Source organism: Gnatocerus cornutus, unplaced genomic scaffold (genome assembly GCF_029298725.1).
Source record: "Gnatocerus cornutus isolate USDA-ARS CGAHR unplaced genomic scaffold, icGnaCorn1.1 ctg00000023.1, whole genome shotgun sequence".
Taxonomy (NCBI): Eukaryota; Metazoa; Arthropoda; class Insecta; order Coleoptera; family Tenebrionidae; genus Gnatocerus; species Gnatocerus cornutus.
Window position 1 is genome coordinate 4,567,717 of NW_028275375.1, and position 6,000 is coordinate 4,573,716.

Below are 6,000 nucleotides of genomic sequence, written 5' to 3' on the forward strand. Positions count from 1 at the left end.
CGGTTGTAATGCAGGAGAAAATGCAGGTGTTTTAAAAAAAACGGACTTTACTATAGTAAGTAGGCACAATAATTACATATTATTGTAGGCCTAGTAATGACATTATTGTAGGTAAAACATCCAAGGCCACTTTAAAATTTTCATTGTGTAATTTGTGACTGTTGCAAACGTTTCAAATGCGGTATTGTGTAAATTGGGTTTTGGGGTACAAAAGACGATCGTGTAGGTGACATGTTGAAATTTAATGTCTTGTCATTGATTAGTCGCATCTAGGGGAATTTCACGTCACAAAAACATTTGAAGTTTTAAAGCGCGTGCATTATTTATTACGTAACCTTAAAATACGCAGCAAATTTTATGTCAAAATGCACAACTGTCAACATTGACATCTTAAAGTTACTAAACTTAACATATCAAATTTAAATAAATTAATAAACAACAGCCAAAGCAAATACATGCAATTGTAATGTACTTAAAATAAATAAAAATAATTAAAAACGATATTAAGATACTCTGTTCATTAAATTTATGATGAGAGTAGGTCATGTACAAGCCCGGGTAGCTCAGTCGGTAGAGCATTGGACTTTTAATCCAAGGGTCCAGGGTTCAAGTCCCTGCTCGGGCGGCCAATTTTTTTTGTTTTAAATCCTAGTCCTTAGATTTGGCCTTCATTTTTCCGTGCTGTAATTAATTTTATCGCTGTGATTAGATACTGTAATAACGTAATAATTACAAGCAGTATTAGCATGTATTAATTGTGGGAAGGTCGTAAATAATAAATTACACGTTTTCCTCTTCATCTCAGAAGGTTTCTTATTTCTTTATTTATTATTATCCAACGAGTGGGCCAAGAACCTGATGAACCTCTATCCCACATTTAGTAAATTAAATACAGCACTTACCCAGTTCCATACGCCAATAAAAATGGAAATGCTGGCAGCATTAGAATTTCAAAGTGTTCTAAGAATAATTCATATCATTTATTCCCGATCGTCTTCATCTGAACGCAAATGCGCCTTGATTAAAATTTATTAATGTAAATGAAAATATTTATTGTAGAAAGTTAAGTCTTTAAACACAAGTTAAATCAAAAGATAAAGGAAACAACAGCGACTAACCTAGTTATTCTTTAAGTTTAATTGTCCACCAATTAAGAAAAAAAAATCTATTTCTGCATGTTCAACAGATGGTGACCACAAGTAGGACGAACGTCACTGGACTGCTTTTACTTTCAAAAAAAGAACAATACGTACAATAATAGAGTGCTTACCGGACTGTGTCATTTTCTAACGTAATTGGCCCCGTTTGGACCAAAAGTCGCCTTTAAACCAAACAATGGAAATTATAGCATTTGTCCTTCAATGATGGGATGTGAGCCGAACCCATCCACGCTAAGTTCACTATCATAAAGCGCGACACTCCTTCAGTCTAAAGGTTACTGTAATTTCTCATGAAACTTTTACGAAATACTTAAAATATTTGCGCTTCCGGCTCTTCTTGCAGGAATTTATAATATTGAAAGCGCGCGTCTGCTCGTTCCTATTAATTTCAGCGCGAGTAGGGGAAGTGTGCCTAAATCGCACACCTCTGGAGATAATAAGCGACTTCCACGACCAAAATCCATATTTTCATAACAATGTAGGTTAATAAGCAGATTCCCAGTTCAGATTCATTCAACTGGAATTCCGAGTTCCGGCGCGATTTACGTGACTAAAAGTTTTTAAATACGTGAAATGTCGTTCAAGGGGTTGGCAATCCTGCGGTTACCGACAGAGTCGAATTGAGAAGGCTGACAGAAATTTCACATTGAAATTATTTTCTAACCTCAATTATTGCTGCCAATTGATTGTCTTTTCCAATTGATTTGGCGCTATCAAGAGCGCCAGGGACTGTCTTTCACAATAAATTTGGCTTTTGTTTTGAGGTACAAAAGACGATCGTGACAGTTCTGTCATTGTCAAAATTTTGATACCCAGCAGTTTTCTTGTCAAAATTGCCAAATGCCGAATTCTGGGGAAAAATGATGCCAACCTTGTCATCTCAAAATTTCCAAAAGTAAGTAATCGGAATCCCAACCTCAAAATGACTGAATCGAAAACAGGCTTCTGTCAGATTGAAGCTCCGACACCCAAAATGACGCAACAATGAGTCAAATTTAAATGAACAGATGATAGAATCCGCGCTTATAAAGTACATGTTTATTAAATTTTACGACCGACAATAAAATCATTGTCAGCGCTCCATAAACTTGATTTTATTGCATGTCTTGTTATCAGACCAAAATTGACAAAAGTAAAATCGTTTGTTGCGGATAGGATATGAGTCAGTAAAAAATTAAGTGAAATTCTGTGTTCGCGTCGGTATTTACTTTCTACTGTCACTCCATCGCACATTAGCTGCGACAAAAATGAAGATTTTCGGACGGAGAGCAATCTCGAGCACTTATAAAGTAGTAAAAGTGGAATTTGACGCGAAAAAAAAAAACAGTTTTTAGAAATTTTTATTTTGGAACCAAACAAAATAATCTCATTTAAATAATTTAAATAAAAAATTGTAATTCTGGCAATTTTCCCGCTGTGGCAATGAAATTTGAGGATTATATTAAACTGAACATGTTTATCATCTCCTCCAAATTAGAAAATTGTAGACCAAAAAAGACAGAAATTTTTATTTTGGAACCAAACAAAAATTCTCATTTTTTTTAATAAAAAATTGTAATTCTGGTAATTTTTACGCTGTGACATTGAAATTTGGGAATTTTACTAGTTTGAATACCTTTATCACCTCCTCCAAATTAGAAAGTTGTAGACCAAAGGAGACAGTTTTTAGAAATTTTTATTTTGGAACTAAACAAAAATTCTCATTTTTTTTGATAAAAAATTGTAATTTTGGTAATTTTTACGCTATGGCAATGAAATTTAGGGATTATATTAAACTAAACATGTTTATCATCCCCTCCAAATTAGAAAATTGTAGACCAAAGGAGACAGTTTTTAGAAATTTTTATTTTGGAACCAAACAAAAATTCTCATTTTTTTTAATAAAAAATTGTAATTCTGGTAATTTTTACGCTGTGACATTGAAATTTGGGAATTTTACTAGTTTGAATACCTTTATCACCTCCTCCAAATTAGAAAGTTGTAGACCAAAGGAGACAGTTTTTAGAAATTTTTATTTTGGAACTAAACAAAAATTCTCATTTTTTTTGATAAAAAATTGTAATTTTGGTAATTTTTACGCTATGGCAATGAAATTTAGGGATTATATTAAACTAAACATGTTTATCATCCCCTCCAAATTAGAAAATTGTAGACCAAAGGAGACAGTTTTTAGAAATTTTTATTTTGGAACCAAACAAAAATTCTCATTTTTTTTTTAATAAAAAATTGTAATTTTGGTAATTTTTACGCTATGTCAATGAAATTTGGGGATTATATTAAACTAAACATGTTTATCATCTCCTCCAAATTATAAAATTGTAGACCAAAGGAGACAGTTTTTAGAAATTTTTATTTTGGAACCAAACAAAAATTCTCATTTTTTTTTTAATAAAAAATTGTAATTCTGGTAATTTTTACGCTGTGACATTGAAATTTGGGAATTTTACTAGTTTGAATACCTTTATCACCTCCTCCAAATTAGAAAGTTGTTGACCAAAGAAGACAGTTTTTAGAAATTTTTATTTTGGAACTAAACAAAAATTCTCATTTGTTTTAATAAAAAATTGTAATTTTGGTAATTTTTTCGCTGTGGCAATGAAATTTGGGGATTATATTAAACTAAACATGTTTATCATCTCCTCCAAATTATAAAATTGTAGACCAAAGGAGACAGTTTTTAGAAATTTTTATTTTGGAACCAAACAAAAATTCTCATTTTTTTTTTAATAAAAAATTGTAATTCTGGTAATTTTTACGCTGTGACATTGAAATTTGGGAATTTTACTAGTTTGAATACCTTTATCACCTCCTCCAAATTAGAAAGTTGTAGACCAAAGAAGACAGTTTTTAGAAATTTTTATTTTGGAACTAAACAAAAATTCTCATTTGTTTTAATAAAAAATTGTAATTTTGGTAATTTTTTCGCTGTGGCAATGAAATTTGGGGATTGTATAAAACTAAACATGTTTATCATCTCCTCCAAATTAGAAAATTGTAGACCAAAGGAGACAATTTTTAGAAATTTTTATTTTGGAACCAAACAAAAATTCTCATTTTTTTTTAATAAAAAATTGTAATTCTGGTAATTTTTACGCTGTGACATTGAAATTTGGGAATTTTACTAGTTTGAGTACCTTTATCACCTCCTCCAAATTAGAAAGTTGCAGACCAAAGGAGACAGTTTTTAGAAATTTTTATTTTGAAACTAAACAAAAATTCTCATTTTTTCTAATAAAAAAATTGTATTTTGGGAATTTTTACGCTGTGGCAATGAAATTTGGGGATTATATTAAACTAAACATGTTTATCATCTCCTCCAAATTAGAAAATTGTAGACCAAAGGAGACAGTTTTTAGAAATTTTTATTTTGGAACCAAACAAAAATTCTCATTTTTTTTAATAAAAAATTGTAATTTTGGTAATTTTTACGCTATGGCAATGAAATTTGGGGATTATATTAAACTAAACATGTTTATCATCTCCTCCAAATTAGAAAATTGTAGACCAAAGGAGACAGTTTTTAGAAATTTTTATTTTGGAACCAAACAAAAATTCTCATTTTTTTTAATAAAAAATTGTAATTTTGGTAATTTTTACGCTATGGCAATGAAATTTGGGGATTATATTAAACTAAACATGTTTATCATCTCCTCCAAATTGGTAAATTGTAGACCAAAGGAGACAGTTTTTAGAAATTTTTATTTTGGAACCAAACAAAAATTCTCATTTTTTTTAATAAAAAATTGTAATTCTGGTAATTTTTACGCTGTGACATTGAAATTTGGGAATTTTACTAGTTTGAATACCTTTATCACCTCCTCCAAATTAGAAAGTTGTAGACCAAAGGAGACAGTTTTTAGAAATTTTTATTTTAGAACCAAACAAAAATGCTCACTTTTTTTAAATAAAAATTTGTAATTTTGGTATTTTTACGTTGTGGTAATGAAATTTGAGTATTATATTAAACTGAATATGTTTATCACCTCCTCCAAATAAGAAAGTTGTGACCAAAAAAGGCAGTTTTTAGAAATTTTTATTCTAAAACCTAACAAAAAATTCACATTTTTTTTAAATAAAAAATTGTAATTCTGATAATTTTTACGCTGTGACAATGAAATGTGGAGATTTTACTACTTTGAATATCTATATCACCTTCTTCAAATTAGAACGTTGTAGACCAAAGCAGGCAGTTTTTAGAATTTTTTATTTTGGAACCGAGCTAAAAATTCCCATTTTTTTAAATAAAAATTTGTAATTCTGGTAATTTTTACGCTGTGGCAATGAAATTTGAGGATTATATTAAACTAAACATGTTTATAACTTCCTACAAATTTGAAAGATGTAGACCAAAGAAAACAGTTTTTAGAAATTTTTAATTTGAAACCAAACTAAAAATTCCCATTTTTTTTTAATAAAAATTTGGAAATCTGGTAATTTTTACGCTGTGGCAACGAAATTTGGGGATTTTGCTAGTTTAGACATGTTTATCACCTCTTCCAAATTAGAAAGTTGTAGACTAAAGAAGGCAGTTTTTAGAAATTTTTATTTTGGAACCGAACTAAAAATTCCCATTTTTTTTAAGTAAAAATTTGTAATTTTGGTAATTTTTACGCTGTGGCAATGAAATTTGGAAATTTTCCTTGTTTGAACATGTATATCACCTCCTCCAAATTTAAAAGTTGTAGACCAGAGAAGACAGTTTTTAGAAATTTTTATTTTAAAACCAAACAAAAAAATCTTAATTTTTTTGAATAAAAAAATTTGTAATTCTGGTAAATTTTACGCTGTCGCAATGAAATTTGGGGATTTTATTAAATTTAACATGTTCAATACTTCCTTC

General features: G+C 29.6%; 1 non-coding gene across 1 annotated transcript; it reads left to right on the top strand.

Moving 5' to 3' along the window:
* Positions 1-552: 552 nt before the first annotated feature.
* TRNAK-UUU (transfer RNA lysine (anticodon UUU)) lies at positions 553-625 on the top strand. Its single transcript has one exon. It is a non-coding gene; the product is annotated as a tRNA-Lys (tRNA).
* The last annotated feature ends 5,375 nt before the right edge of the window (positions 626-6,000 follow it).